Here is a 16,780-nt window from a genome sequence, read left to right on the forward strand (position 1 = left end):
TAATGTTTATTTTCTATTTTCCCTCCAAGGTCTTGCTGGGTGACCTTGCATGGATCCCTTCTCTGCTCTCATCTACCCTTAAGTAAAATCAGAAGGCTGATTAGTCTCTAAGGCTCCTTCCAGCTCTACTCTGCATTTAAATCACCTGCCTTTCTTTACCAACAGCTAGTGCCCCTCCCTGCCAGAAATTATCTTGCATTTATTTGGTGTGGATTCTGTATATACTTATGAACATACATATTATTATTTCTCTCTGATAGACCATAAGCTTCTAGAGGAAAAGAACTGTTCTGCTTTTGTCTTTGTCTATCCAGTGCCCAGCACAGTTTCTGACACACAGTGGTACTTAATATAGAATTACTGCTTAGTCATTGTGGAAGAGTAAACCAGAATATATATTCTAGTTACATAGTCTACTTCTCATCCCTATAAGATCTTTGAGAATGATCTAAACACATACTGACAGTATCCTTGATGAAAGCATCAAACAACCACAGGGAGGCTTCCCCAAATAGCTCTGTAGAAGCATGAATGCTATCAGGTTGGGCAATATGGTTTCAGTCCATCTATGACTAATGAGAGCTAAGTGCCTACAGAGAATGTACACAAGATAGTAGATTTACATAATGAAGAAATCAAAGTCATGAATTGCTTCAGTTCCTCTGACTCCAATCTTCTTAATTACAAGTCTAGCATTTGGGGTCAGAAGATCTGAGCCTGAGTCTTGGCTTTGCCTACGACATCTTGAACAATGCACTTCCTCTCTGTACCTCTCTCCTCATCCCTTAAATGAGGGGACTGCACTGGATCAGAGATTCTTTGCCTTTTCTTTTGTGCCATGGACCCCATTCTTAAATGTTTTTAAATGAATAAACTAAAACACGTAGACTCACAAAGGAAACATTATTTTCAAACACAGCTATCAAAATATATTAATAACTGGTTCATGGACCCCAGGTTAAGAAGCTCTGCCCCAGAGTCTTAATTTGTTCTGTAAAGTTTGGATTCAGTCAAAGGGCTGCACTTGAGGTCCTAAAGAGCCATATGTGGCCTTGAGGCTGCAGGTTCCCCACCCCTGGGTCACTAGCTGATCCTTTCCACCTCTTAAATCCAATAATCCTAATTTATCTCTCTACTCCAAACTGAAAATGTTTTTCTTAGACTTATTTTTATGCAAAATACATACAATCTAGCCCCTCAAACTCTGATCCTTCCCATGTGAACCACCCTGGAGCCATCTCTGCTCTCCTACACATCCATCAATTGTCGTATGTTCAGGAAAGTGATTGGACATTAGGTTACTGTGATAGCCATTGTACGTCAGTCTGGTCCAGCTATTGTTTTGTCTGTCACCTGGTCAGATGGAGGAACTGAAATTTCTAACAAAGTGACCACTTACAAAAAGCATTTCCAACAATGTGTTTTGCAAAGACCCTACTCTTTTCCTACCCAAGAAAATCACCTCATTGTTTTGGAAAGCCACAAATTTGACCCCTTCCAGCTTTAGCACTAAATTAGCTGTGACAAGAATAAAAGTCATGTAACTTCTCTGATCCTCCATTTCCTAATTTGTAAAGTGAGGAAAATAATACCTGCACCGGAAAATGCTTTGAAAACCCTAAAATGCTCTAATATACGCTTATTATCACTCACCTTGACTGAACACAGAATACTTGGAACACTGAGGGGTATATCTCATATGGAAAGGTAGAGGGAGAGGACAACCCTCTCCAACCCTTGCCAGTCCCCAGGGAGGAAAACACACAGGAACAGGTGTTTGAGGACCTCAGTGTTACACCCTGCTCTACCACTTTCTAGCCATACAGCCTTAGTCATGTGACTTCCTCACTCTCCTTCTCTGGTCCTTAGACCAAACCCTTTATTTTATAGATGAAACCCAGGTAGGGGAGGTCACACAGATAAGAGAGTAGCAGAGCAGGGATCAGTATGTTTGTGGGTCAGATTGGGAAAATAAGCTATGTGTCTGCCACCTGCACTAGGATACTGAGATCAGATCAGGTGACTTATGTAAATTTTTAAAAAAACTGCCCCATCATCAGAAGAGAAGAGCAAGCCCTGGAGTCTGTGGGAACTATAATAGCTTTCAAGGCCATCCATAACCTGGCCCCAGCCCACCTATCCAACCAAACAGCACACTGTTCCCCAACTCTGGACCTTACTTCTCCACTTGTCAGTCTTAGTCCTGTCATGCTATTCCTTTTCTCTTTAATATCTTCCTTTTCTCCACATTCTCTCTAAATCCTACCCATCCTTGAAGTCCATTTCCCGCCCTTCCGCCTCTAGGAAACCTTCCCTGACCACTCCATGTCCCAGTTACTGTTGGGACAACAGCCCCTCCAACACTGGATTCTACAGTCCTGTGTCATTCTCATTTTTTCATGTTAACTTTTCCCCCTCCCTACTTACACAGCCACTATCCTAGTTCAGGCACTCCTCAACTCTCACCTGGACTACTGTATTGGCCTAATTGTTCTTCATGCCTGCACTGTCTCCCCCTTCCTCCTATCCTCCACCGAGATAAAAGTGGTTTTCACAAAGCACAGGTAAGACCATGTCACTCCTCTGCTCAATAAGTAAACTCCAATAAGGAACCACTGCCTTACTGCTTCTAGAATCAAGGGTAAACTCCTTAGTTTGGCATTTAAAACCCTTCGTAACCTAGCTCCTTCCTACCTGTCCCGTCTTCTATCACTCCCCTTTATGCACTCTACGGTCCAGCCAAACGGCCTTCTGATTGCTCCTCATACGTGACAGTACATCTGCAATCTCCATGCTTTACCCCTGGCTGTTCTCTATGCCTAGGATGCAACCCTTCTCACCTCTACCTCTCAGAATCTGTTTCTTTCAAAGCTCACTAAAACACCACCTCCTAAATTAAGCTCTAATCCCTTGCCTCACATTAACCTTTATTTTTCATGTCTCCGATATATTTACACACATATACATATATGTATACATACACACATATATAATGCATATCTACATATACATATATACATACACACGTATGTATGTTATCTCCCCTGATAGAAGATAAGCTCCTCAAGGGCAGAGACTATTTCATTTTTATCTTTATACTATCCCTAATACAGTGGCTAGCACATAGTAGGTGCTTAATAAATACCTGTTGACTGATTGCATCTCCAACTAAAATATGAAATCCTAGAGATAAAAAGGTCTTCTTTTGTATCCTATGCATCACTGACTTGATATTGGACACACAGGAGGAGCTCTATAAATGCTTTTTATTTCAATACTTCAGAGGATCCATGATTTCATGAATATGGGCACTCCCTCCACTGATACTGATCACAGCCCAATATATACAGAAGGATCACAGACTTCAAGCTGGAAGGAAACTTAGACATAACTGAATCCAATCCCTTCATTTTACAAATGAAGAAACTGAGGCCCAGAGATGTGAAATGACTTGCCCAAAGTTATACAAATAGAAAATGGCAGAGCTGAGATTTGAATCTAGGTCCTCTGACAACAAATCCAGTGCTCTTTCCACTGTGCAACAGTACCTAAGCAGATAAACATGTCTTCATGAGTTTTTAGTAAGCTATTCTCAAAAAAATTCACTACATTGTGGCCAACCCTATGGTGATGATGAATGGATAAGAGTTCCATATTTAGAATCAGAACGACTTGAGATTGAATCCTACCTTAGTAGAAACTACCACTTACTAGATATGTGACCCTGAGGAAATCATTTAACCTCAGCCTCATTTTCCTCATTTGTAAAATGGGGCTAACAACAGCACCTCCTTCACAGGGTTTTCTGAAGACCAAATGGGATAGTAAAGCTCTCTGGAAATCTTCAAGGGCAGTAGGAAGTCGAGGGCTACTTACCAGAATATTACCCTGCCAGTTGCTTAAACTTCTCATCTTTCAAACAGATAGAATACTTACAGGACTCCTGGCCCTAGGCCTCTGGAGGGCACAGCCTGTTTGGAGAAGAGGTTCTCCATGCCTAGCATGTTCAGCCTCTTAGAACTCTTGGCTCCTTCCAAAGTTCAGCCCAAGGGCCACCTTTTTAAAGAACCCTGAAGGCACTTATCATTCTGTATTTATTTCATACATATCTGTGAACACACTGCATCCCCCTAGTAGGCTGATATTTCCCTGACAGGTACAGACTGGCTCCCTTTTCTATTTGTTTTCCCTATGCCTGCCACATAGTAGGGCTTAATAAAAGCATACTGACAGACTGATTAATCATAAAATCTATAGCTGGAAGGGCTCAGACATTATTTTCTAGTTCTATCCTCTCCTTTTATGGATGAGGGAACTGGGGCTTAGAGAAGTTAAATAATTTGCCCAAAGTCACACTGGTAATATGTGTCAGAGCTGGGACTTGCACTGCCTACCTCACAGGGCTGCTGTGAAGACAGTGCTTTATTACATATGATAATAATAGCTAACATTTCTATAGCTCTTACGATGTGCCAAGCACTGTGTGAAACACTTTACAATTATTATCATCTATGCCTCTCTTCCAAACAATCTCCTTTCCTAATTTTGGGACTACACACTAGTTCTAAGCAATACTATATGTGTGACTTTTTCAGGACACCATTATGAGAAATGTCTGTCATGCCCACACTAGAATCCATTAATACCAATTCCACTTCCAAAGTACATACTACTTTCCTCCAAGGAGTTCAAAGTGCCTCATTCATATACCCTTCTCACATACTTGTAAGAGGGATGAGTAGGCCAAAGATTATTCTTTTCTTATCTATTACAATTCATGAAACTGAAGCCCACAAAAGCTATGAAACTAATCTAAGGTTGAATGTGAACAGCTCAGCCAGAATAGAACCCAGATATCCTGATTCCCCAACAATGTAGGAAACAAAAAGATGTCCTAAAGTTATATCCAAATAAGCACCTCTGCACATCTTTTAAAAGTTTTTCTCTTGCAGAAAGCCAAATACAGGTTTTTTTTTTTTCAGACTTGGCAATTTAACTCCATTATTAGACAGACCTAAAAACCAAGTAACAAGAAGCAAATAATCGAGACAATTACAAAATGGCTTAAAGATATATTACAAAGGGTTTTTTATTAGCTAAATAATTAATACTTGTTCATTTACCACAAATAAAAGTATTGATTAGAGTCTGATTGGTGACAGCTATTTAAAGATAATTACATCCTACTATAAGGATGACAGATTCCGTAAGATTAGTGCTCAGATCAAAGCCATGTTGTCACAGGATAATGATCTCATGGAGTTGGATAAATGCCCACTTTCTACACAAGCATTTGTCACCCTCCCATCAACTTCAATCACCAAGGCCAATCTGAGACACTTAATTCTGGAGCATGAGACACTAATCCTGTTACAACATTCTCTTCCATTTATTCCCATCATACAAAATGATTAACCATGTCAATGTTGTCACTCCCAAGAGGCATAGGATACAGTACAATAACCATCACTCACTGGGCTGGGGTTAAAAAGTGTCACTCTGATTGGCTTAAAATAGGGGCTGCTCTAGTTTTCCAGCCAATCAAGAATGTCATCTGTCCCCATTCATGCACACAAACACACTTCTTTGAAAGCATGCTGCACTAGCTAAGTATCCTACAGTCAACTCTCCACAATCCTTTGGAAGCCAGCCATGAAGTACTACAGGTGAGCCCAACACACATATATTCCAAAGACCCAGTTATTCTGTGCTTTGGAATACTGTATGTCATTTTACCTGCTATGCATTTGTCTTCCTAATTTGTTTATTTGGGGCTTAAAACTAACCTAGTGTGCATCTGAACATCAGCCAATTGACAGGGAGCTTCAATTTGCCTTGGAAAATCTACTACAGAAGGGATAACACCGATGTAGACCACCCAAGCCATGCTTACTTGCTTAAAGGAAATTTTGTCAAATGTTAATACCCAGTAAGGAAAACAAAAATCCCTCTAGTCTTCATTTCCACACTCATTACAACCACCCCAATTCAGGAATTCCTTAGATTCTCAAATAGCCTCACCTCATAGCCAGTTCTCTTGACTGTAGCCTATGCTTTCTTAAATTCATCTTCCATACAGCCACCCAAGGTATCTTCCCTTTGAATTACTTTGATCATTACATTTCTCTACCCATAAAACCTTCAGGGACTCCCCACTGCCTAACGATTGAAGTACAAGGTTCTGAACCTGGCATTTTAGACTTACTCCAAACTACTTTTCTAACCTGATCCTGATTCCCCACCAATGTAGGAAAAAAATGTTTCCTCTTCAGTGTCTATAATCTAGCTGAACAAGACTATTCTTTTATCCATGCTATTTCTGCCCTTCCCCATCTTTACACATATCATCCCTAATGGCTAGAAGAGAATCCCCCCTCCCTTCAGCTCCATCTTGTAAAATCCCTATTTTGGGACCTGAGTTCAAATCCGGCCTCAGACACATAACACGTACTAGCTGTGTGACCCTGGGCAAGTCACTTAACCCCAAAGCCTAACCAAAACAAAACAAAACAAACAAAAAAAAAATTCCTATTTTATTTCAAGTAACTAAATTGACTTCAGATGTCACCTTAACTATTCTCCCTGGGGTCATAGCCATGCATTACCTTAGATTGTAAGGTCTTTATCCCCAGATCCAAGCACAAGCCCTTATACATAAGGCAAATGTCTGATTCACAAAGTGATTTCCTCACCTCATCCCCAGTCCGGAAGGGTGTGTCCCAATATAAAATGGAAAATATCCACTCTAAAGGAAACCCATCAAATAAAAGCTCCCAGGAATAGTGAAGTGGTTCTGTGAAAAAACATTCCCAAACAATAATACATTTCCAAGGTTCTTGACTGCTAAATGACTCTTATAAGTCATTCATACAGAACAGCCAGACTTTCTTCTAATTATCAGCCAAGAGAACATAAGCTTGTGAATTTATATATAGGAAACACTGGCTTGCAGACATTCTTGGAACCACAGGCTGGAAGTCACCTCAAAGGTTACATAGTCCAACCCTCTTATTCTGTTCTTCTGGAAACTGAGACAAAGAGAAACGAAGTGATTTCTCCAAAATCACATAAATCCTAAGTGGCACAGCTGGGATTTGAACCCAGGTCCTCCAACTCCAGATCTGCTGCCAATTCACTGTACCAAACAGCCTCAATGAAATTGGGATGATATAAGAAAACACAAGCAGAACACAGAAGTGGGTAAAATACTTGGTCACCATAACTCCTTTTCTTTCAGGGTTTCAGAGAATCCTTCTGAACTAAGAGACAGAAAACTCTACAATCTCTACAGCTGTCTGCTCTGGCCACCAGCCCTAGATCAGTAAAACAACAGGTGAACAACCTCACGAGCAGCTGCGATAATATCAGAAGTGGTCAGGCTGTTGTTGGGGGGTTATTTTGGGGTTTTCCTTTTGGATTTGTAAGTAAAGCAAGTTGCACTACACTGCTTGGTGGCAGTGATAGAGGTAAAAAAAAATGAACTAGCTTGATGTTATGATGACTTGTCCAAACTAAATTTTTTGTAGGCTACCTTGGAATAATATTTCAAAACTCCCTACTATTTTGGGCCTCCTTAGACAGGACTAAGTGAGTGGGTACTATGAATTGATCCTTATCAGTTTTCTATTAAAATAGGAGCTGTCAGAAAGTTTGAGTATACCTATATGCCGAAGCCTAATCTGTGCATTATCCAATATTACAGAGGTGGGAGGAACTTCAGAAACCATCTTGTCCAGCTATGAAGCTGTGTAAGATCCCTTTTACAACATCCCCACAAGTGGGCAGCCAACCTTTGCTTGGAGACCTTCGGGTAGGGGGAAATTCAATACACAGGAACACAGCTAATTTTTAGGAAGTTTTTAATCTGATGGAGTCAAAATCTGCCTCTCTGCAGTTTTTACCCACTACCACCAGTTCTGCTATTCAGGCCCAAGCTAAACTATACATCTTCCACATGACAGCCCTGTCAATACTGGAAAACAACTATTATATCTACCCGGAAGTCTTCTCTTCTCCCGGCTACACATCCCCACTACCTTCAACTTACCCTTATATAGCATGACCTCAGGACTCTCTACCATACAGGTTGCCATTCCTCCAGAACCTTTCTAGGTCTCTCCTAAAACTCGGTGCCCAGAACTGAAGACAGTGCTCCACTTGTGAGCTAAACAATAACACAGTGGGACTCTCACATCCCTAGTCCTCTTTTTTAATGCAACCTAAGATTTCATTTTCATTTGCTGGCAACTGTGTCACATTTGAAATATGTTGAGCTTGAAGTCCACTAAAACCCCTAGATCTTTTTTTTTAAAAATGACTGCTATCTCAAAGTCATTACCTATTAATAATAACATTTAAGGCAGCTGGATGGTGCAGCAGGTAGAGCACCGGGCTTGGAGACAGGAAGAGTTTTGTTCAGACCCTACCTCAGACACTATGGGAACCATGAGCTAGTCAAAACCTCACTCGCCACCTCCCAGGAGCCTCATCTATAAAATGAGGCCCAAGGTCCCTTCAAGCTCTAAATCTATGATACTACTCAATAGTGTTTTAAAGTTTATAAAACACTTTCCCCCCCAACAATTCTGTGACTAATTCTGCCTATACGCCACAGAGATACTGCAAAGATTAAATAAGATAACATAAGTGAAAACACTATGAAAACTATAGAGTGCAAAGCACTGTACATATAATAAGGGGTTATGGTCATTTCAGTTTTTTTTTTTTTGTCTAGGCAATGGGGTTAAGTGACTTGCCCAGGGTCACACAGCTAGTGTCAAGTGTCTGAGACCAGATTTAAACTCAGGCCCTCTTGACTCCAGGGCTGGTACTCTATCCACTGTGCTACCTAGCTGCCCCCCAATTATTATTTTTACAAAGAAATCATGACTTAGTTTCATTGCAGCTCTTATCCAGGGCAAGGGTATAAGGCTTTACAGAGAAAGACATGACTCAAGTCAAGACCTAGGTTGTAGTCCCTTTGTGCTCCTGACTTGCTATGTGACCGTGGACATGCACAGTGCCTGGCAGAAAGTAGATGCTTAATGTTTGTTGGTTGATTGATTTATAAATCCTTATCCCCTTTCCTTGAAATGATTATCATATGGTATAACCTCAAGAACTCCCATCATCCTAGTCACTCTTTTCTGGACACTCTCCTGCTTGTCAACATCCTTCCTAAAGTGTAGTACTTAGAACTAAAAACAATACTAAAAGAGAATGTAAGCTCCCTGAGGACAGGAAGTGGTTTTTGTATCCCCTGCTTGGTGTCTGGAACATAGTAGGCACTCAATAAATTCTAGCTAAATGAATAAAAGAGCTATATTGTTTGACAGAAATTTAACATACTTGGGAGTACCACAGGATCATAAATTTAGAGCTAGAAGGGCCCTCTGAGGTGGTCCTCCCATTTTGTAGAGGAAAAACCTGAGGCCCAGAGAGAAGTGATTGATCAGTGACTGATCCCAAATCTAGCACTCTCTCTAACCATACCACTGCATCCCATGTTCTAGGCACTGTGATTCTCTGAAGATGAAATTAGCTTTTTTGGCTGCCACATGTGTTGATTTGTGCTGAGCTTGCTATTCATTAAAATACTCCATCTGTATTTGTTATGGGGAACTGGACAATTTCTGAGGTCTGAAAATAAAATGTCTCAATGTCCAACCTCTTCTTGGTATAACTTCACGCTTCCTTTAGCCTTCATTTCCAGCACTATGTGTGTCAGCTTTCAATACCAGCACTAACTGTGTCAGCTAAGTGGTGCAATGGATAGAGTGCTGAACCTGGAATCAGAAAGACCTCAGTCCAAATCTTGCCTTGAACATAGTAGCTGTAGGGTCCTGGGCAAGTCGCTTTACTTAACCTCAGTTTCCTCATCTGTAAAATGGGTATAATAATGGTACCCGCCCTATATGGTTGTTGTGAGGATTAAATGAGAGACTATTAGTAAAGTATTATTATAAACTTTAAAGTGCTTTATAAATGTTACATATTGCAATTATTAAATTAAGAATACAAACCTAGATTTTTGGAGATTGTGGAAGTATTTGACTATCTCACTGTGAAAAGCAGAGAAAAAAATACATAATTTTAAAATCCTGTTTTTAAACATAAAAATGTTTTTATAAAGAGGAATTGTAACTTTCCCATGAAATTTAGGAGGTACAACATACTAAACTTGGTTTGTAGAGGAGTTGGTGTCAAATCTGGGAAATCAGAGGTGCTAGTTTCTGGTTTAATGATACCATGGCCAGTAAATTAATGTTTGCTTCCATAATCAAATGGGTAAAGATGGGCCCCAGTTGGCAAAACTGAGTTCCAAAGCTATGAATGAGTGCTACCAACTCCACAAAAGCAAATGGTCTTTAAAGAATGCCTAATCTTTAAAAGGAAGGAAGCACCTTGAACTGTGAAACCTCAAACTATGAGTGTAAGGGAAGGGAACTGGCAAGAAACTATAATTTTCTATTTTTATAAGACGTTTATGGCATCATTAAAATCTTACAAGTTTTTCAAAATAAGTGCAAATGCTGGACTTAAGATTTACTTGCTCTTCATAATCCATTTGGTCTCTTTTGAAATAAAGCATTTTCTTAACATGTATATAAGAACTAAGAATACAGTCGTAATCTGAATTTCCTTTAAGTAATGGAGGGAGTAATGGGTTGTTAGGGGAAAGGGATTCACTCACTGGTGGTCAGGTGAGATGACAGACAACATTCAAACACCCCTCCCAATCTCTACCCACCCTCCCTCCTAGTGCCAGGCAAGTCTTTAGTTCCAATACTTTCTCAACCCTACAAAGGATCAAAGATATAGAACCAGCAGGGGCCCTAGAGGTCATCTACACCAGTCCCCCTCATTCTACTGATGAGGAAATCAAGGCCCAAAGTGCGGAGGCATGCCCAAGATTACACAGGACAGTCTGACAAAGTCAGGTATCGAATTCAGTTCTTCAGGCTCCAAATCCAGCACTTCACCAAGCTGCAACAGAAGGGAAATATAGGCCCTTCCGGGAATTACCTTCGAGAAAAAAATTAAAATTGTAAACAGAACTACCCAGAAACTAAAGAACGTGGAGTGCTGGTCGGTACCCAAAACCTCCATCGTTCCCTAATGAGAAGAGGCTTGTGCAAATAGCATCTTCGGGTACCGACCGGGTCAACTCGGTCCAATCCTTCCCCCCCACTGAAGAGGACCCCTTGCCAGTGCAGCTCCTCGGACTTCTTCCCCCAGGGGAAGTAATGACAGGACCTGGAACGGCCAAGGCTCAAATCCCCACACATGCACATCCACCTCCTTCCTTGCAGGGCGTGCTTCTCTGCCCTCACTCCCTCTGCCAGTATTGTTCTGGGAACCTCGGAACCCCCCCTCCTCGGAACCCCCCCCCCCTTTCCGAACAGCCCCTTCTCTCTCCCATACACTCTCATAACTCCGGGGCGCCACGTTGCCGCCGAGGCTGTCTCATCTTTCAAGTGCAACTTTAGGCACCTTTAACACAAGACTCCCAAACACCGCCCTGGGTGCAGGCCTGGCCAAGGAGCGGGGAGGGGTGGAAGGGGGAGGGGGAGGAGTCCTTTTCTTCACCTCTTCCCAGGTTCTGCACCTTCCCTTCAAGGAGCCAGAGGCACTGGGCTCTACCCTCCCCAGACCCCCCCCCCCTCCAATGGCCGGGGCTCCCCGAAGGGCGGGAACAGCTCCGGGAGGCTCCGCCGGCTCCGGGGCCCGGGAGGGGAGTGGGGGCGGGTGAGAGGAGGAGGAGGGCAGCAGCGGCGGCGGCGGCAGCAGCGTCAGGGATAGGATGCTTGCTTTTTTTTTTCTTCCAAAGGAAGTTGGTTTCCGGGTTTATTTTTAAAAATTAAGAAGCTGTCGGCCTTGCAAGCTTCCTTGCAAGAAAGGAAAGAAAGCAAGGCGACCTCTTTAAAGGAAAAAAAAAGGGGGGGAGGGAACTGGGAGAGAAACAAACGAATTCTTCCTTTTTTCCTTTCTCTCGCTCTCCCGGCAGCTGGAGCAGGTCCTCCCCCACCCCCACCCCCGGGCTCTGAGCAGCCTCCCCCCCTCCCCGCGCCCAAAGCCCAGACCAAAGAGATACAACGTATCCAGCCCGGGCAGCCCGCGCCGCCTGGAGCGAGAATTCTCAATGGAAAGCCGGGCGCCCCGCGGGGCAGTCCACCAGCCCCGGGGTGCGGCAGCGACTGCTGCCCCAGCAAACAAGCGCACGGCCCCAGAGGAGCGGGAAAGCCCGAACCCTGCCCCCACCCCCCGCCGATCACTTACGGAGCGGCTCCCAGGCAGCAGGAGCAGCAGCAATATGTCTCCTGCCTCGGCCGCTCTCGCTCTTTCTCTCCGCGCTCGCTCGTCCGGTCTCTCCCCCCCCCCTCCCTCTCGCTCGCGCGCGCTCGCTCGCTCTCTCCCCTCACTCTCCCTCTCTCTCTGATCAACCGCCGTGTGAACTGGAACCAGTCGGCAGGGTCTGTGTGAATTCCCACAATGCACCGCGAGCCACTCGTCACATCCCCATCCTCGGCCCGTGTCCGGCTGGCAGCGGTCCTTCCCTTCCCTCTCCACCCCCTCTTCCCAACACGGAGCTCCCGTGCACGCGCCCCATCTACACCCTCCTTTTCCAATGCGCGGCCTCGCGCGTGCACGTACGAGCACGACCCGAACCGCAGCCTGAGGCACTAGAGAACTCCAGCCCAGCTGCCTTGCTGTCCCCGGTCTCGGAGTCCTCTGCAGGAGAGCCTGGCTCCTTGTCCTGTGCAGGCTCGAGCTCCGGTCCTGCAGTCTAAAGGGCCTTCTCTTTCTCCTCCCGCCAGTCAGATTACTGCTTCCCAGTTAAGTTCGAAAAACATTATTAAATGCCTGCTGTTTGCTAGGCACTGAGGTGGTAAGGCTGTTAGGAAACAAAAGGCGCACACAGAAAACAGTCCCTACCCTCAAAGAGCTTGCATTCTGCGAGGTGGGGTTGGCCGGTCCTGCTGGATTTGCTGAAGATAACCACCTTCCCACTTATGCATTGCTTGCTGTGAGGCGGAGAGATTAATTCCATCGCCTTTTTACTTCGTCCCCTGACAGTAGACATAGTTGTTGTCCCTAGTCAGACCCTTCTCAGGGCTTTTTCCGGATAATCTCAGACTGTAGTGTGGCAGTTATTCTGGCGAGTGCCTTTGAGAAAAGTCGGGGGACAGTGGAGATGTGGTGGAGCAGAGCTCAAACACACGTCAGATTTCCTAAGCCATTCTTGGAAAGAAAACGGTAACTCTGTGAATAGGGATGAGGACCAAAGCAGGAGAAAGACTTAGAAATAACCGAAGACTATCCAATCATCAACTTCCTCTACCCCAGGTAGACGGCTGGAATTGACCTGATTGACCATCTAGTTCAAATCCTTCGTTTTGTAGATCAGGAAACTTAAACCCAGAGCAGGAAAAAGGAGCAGCTCAAGGTCACATAGCTAGCGTAGCAGAGCCAGTATTCAAACCCAGAACCTCTCATTCCAAATTCAATGCTCCTTCCACTACACCACAGCAGAGCATTCATTGCAGATGATTATGGAAGCCTTCCTTAGCAGGAACATTGACCATCTCTCAGGTTGGTTTAGAAATGGAAAAAAGGAAGTGGAAGAAAACACTCTTCCTTGTGATTTTTAGAGGCCACTGAGGAATAAATTCTCAGGAAGTATGAAAGGGGAGAGGACATCACATACTTGAGGGAAAGCCTGTGTGTGTGTGTGTCCTCAGACTTGATTAAGGAACTCCGAGTGAAGAGATTCTTCTTTCTATGAATGCAGCAGTTTATTGGCTCAGAGTTGCCTGGTGCTTTTTAAGTTTAAGAGATTTACCCAGGGTCATGTAGCCATTATATTTGATGCAAGATTTTAACCAGTGTTTTCTTGACTAGAAGGCCACCTCTCTGTCTAGTTTTCTCTCATTGTCACTCCAAAAGGGCAACCCAGAAAATGTCAATAACTACTGACTTAAATGCCATTTTTATCTCTACAAAGTCGTTATGTGATTAATGGACACTCAGATTATAGCACTTAGAAAGATATGAGGAAAACAGACTTTAACAAAAGATATTCCACAACAGAACACATTCTTTACAGGCATATAATTGACTGGAGGGCATGAAGAATACAAGATCCTAATGTGTTTATTTTTTATTGACTATAAAAAATTTGATTTATATAGCAGTATGTCACCTGAAAGACTCTCTTCCAACAAAGTGTTTCCCTTTCATATGTTAAAATCATATAAGACTGTTTGAAAGATGTAACACCAGATTGCTTTGTTTTCCACTATGATTATTATTATCAAGTTAGGCACAAAATAGGGAGATGTAGATATGACAAAGATGCTTCCTACTCTTATGAAATATGTCCTTCACAAAATACTAAAGAAGTGTTTTCTATAGACTGTGAGATCTTCCAGGAGCTTCTGTTTTGCAGGTGACATTGTGCTGATTAGAATACAGCAGAGTTCCCTAATGAGATATATAATCACTCAAAAGAATGTGGCCTAACTTCCCACAGGAAAAAACAAATAGATGAAGAATATCAAGACCATGATATGAAGTAAGCTAGGCAATTCATAGAATTGGTCCATCAGTACATGTATCTTGGATGGTAACTGTGATTGGACAATGAACTGGGCCTAGAATTGTACAGGAGGGGAGTAGGCTAGATAACCTTTTGGAATTGTGTGCCGTTTTTAATGACCTGAACATTTTCCAGGAAACAAAGACTTACCTTTTTTAATGTCAATATTCTTTCCATGATTCTATTTGGTCATGGCCTATCACAGTCTCTGAAGAATTAAAGTTTCAGTTCACCTCAAGGATAATGGAGAGGTACTTGGTAGAAATGAATAGGCTGTAACATTGCTAGTGCCAAATTACATGGTAAAAGTTGCAGAAATAACATCAGATAGAAATATGACTGGAAAAGGAGGTAGGCTCAGAATGAATGACAAATGACTCAATGGGTAGCTGATTGGCATTCACACAATGTAAAGAGATCTTTGGCACATTGGTTGAACTGTTGGACTGAGGACTTACAGAAGGGTATAGATAAAACTAATGAGGCATGAAGAAATGTGGCAGGAATTTCCCTTCTCTGGAAATCTCCAATGGAAGGATAGATAACCCTTTGTCAGAGATGCTGTAGAAAAAAAAAATATAGGAATATACAGAAATGGATTGGACTAAATAGTAACCTCTGTCTAACTCATACATTCTGTGAAAGTGCTTTTATATCTACCATCTTATTTGATTCTCACAATAATCCTATGAGTTAGGTAGGGTAGTTATTGTTTCTTCCCTCATCTCTAAATGTTGAAATCCTACCCATTCTTCAAGGTCCAGTTTTGTCCAGGAAGCTTTGCCTTTTCTTCTCTGATTAGAATGATCTCTCCCTCCTCTAAATTAATAATCTTTTGCTTGGGTCTCTCCTATGGACTCACTATATTTCATTTTATATTACAGTTATATGGTTGTTTCTGTCCATATCTCTTATATCCTCTACTAGCTAAGCTCTTTTAAGGTAAAGACTGTGTCTTATTTATCTTTTTTAAAATCTCCAGCACCTAGTAGATACTTAATGCTTGTTAAATGGATGGATGGATGGACTAACGAACTCCCATTTTATTTCCTGTTAATTGGGAATGTATCATCTTAACTTTTTATTTTGGCAATTTTATTTTTCTCTGTTTCTGTCATTTCTCCCTTTTTGGCATATTAATTATTTAGCATGTCATTACTTCACTTCCATTTAGGACTATATCTTTTGCTCAGTTTCCTTTATTGATTACTAGTTTTTATTGAGTTGTGATCTATAAATGATGCTTTTAGTGGTTTTGCATTTTTTGTTATGCCCTAGAACACAATCAATATTTTAAAATAATGTGATGCTGAGAATAATGTATATTCTTTAATTCATATTCCAAAGCTACTAGAGGTTTTTCCAAATCTAATTTTTCCAACAATCTCTTCAGTTTTTTTTCTTTCTTGTTTTTCTTTCTGTTAGATTTTTCCAGTTCTAAAGAAGAATATTAAAGTGTCCTATGGTTATCATTATTATCAATATCTTTTTGAAATTCCATTAGCTTTTCCTTTAAGAACTTAGATGTTTTGTTATTTAGTGTTATTATTATTATAATATTATAATATATTAATATTATTATATTATATTTTTATATATTATAATATTAACACATTATTATAATAATTATTATATATTATTAAATATATTTAATAATGTTTAATTTCCCTTCTCTGGAAATCTCCAGTGGAAGGATAGATAACCCTTTGTCAGAGATGCTGTAGAATATTTAATAATTTTTTTTTATTATTTTTAATAATGTTATTTTTTCACTGTCTATGGTGCCTCCAAGCATAATGTATTTTCCTGCTTATCTCTCTTGACATTATCAATTTTTATTATTGCCTCATTGGAATCATAAAGGAGATTCCTTTTTTGTAATTGTATGAAGCATAATAAATTTTGTTCTGGTACCTCATTTTCATTTTGTACATGTTTTAAAAATGTTGTGTGCAGAAAATTGTTATTGGGTTTTGTTTCCTTATCAGTTCCACAATTCCCAATTGTTTTAATTGTTTTTGCCTCAAATAAGGCATTCAGTCCACTCATGTTTAAGGTTAAAATAATTTGTATTTTAATCCATCAAATTCTGTTACATTAAATTTAAAATCAGCATCAAGGCATTTCAATTTGGTTTTTTATATGTATCTGATGACCATTGCATCCCTTATCCTGCCCCCA

The 16,780-nt window shown here is 41.4% G+C and overlaps 1 protein-coding gene across 6 annotated transcripts in view; it reads right to left on the reverse strand.

Annotated features, from left to right (window-relative positions):
- The window catches only part of LOC114033654 (core histone macro-H2A.1), a 101,637-nt gene extending 89,160 nt beyond the window's left edge, over window positions 1-12,477 (reverse strand). For 2 of the 6 annotated variants that reach the window (XM_027849296.1, XM_027849297.1), the window contains exon 1: window positions 12,280-12,477. The gene's annotated coding sequence lies outside the window, so the exon portion shown is untranslated. Of the gene's footprint in view, window positions 1-10,022; window positions 10,062-12,279 lie in introns of all 6 variants that reach the window. The other 4 variants (XM_027849294.1, XM_027849298.1, XM_027849293.1 and 1 more) reach the window with 4 other exon arrangements.
- Window positions 12,478-16,780: the final 4,303 nt, after the last annotated feature.

Source organism: Vombatus ursinus, unplaced genomic scaffold (assembly GCF_900497805.2).
Source record: "Vombatus ursinus unplaced genomic scaffold, bare-nosed wombat genome assembly UNPS02007284.1, whole genome shotgun sequence".
Lineage (NCBI taxonomy): Eukaryota > Metazoa > Chordata > Mammalia > Diprotodontia > Vombatidae > Vombatus > Vombatus ursinus.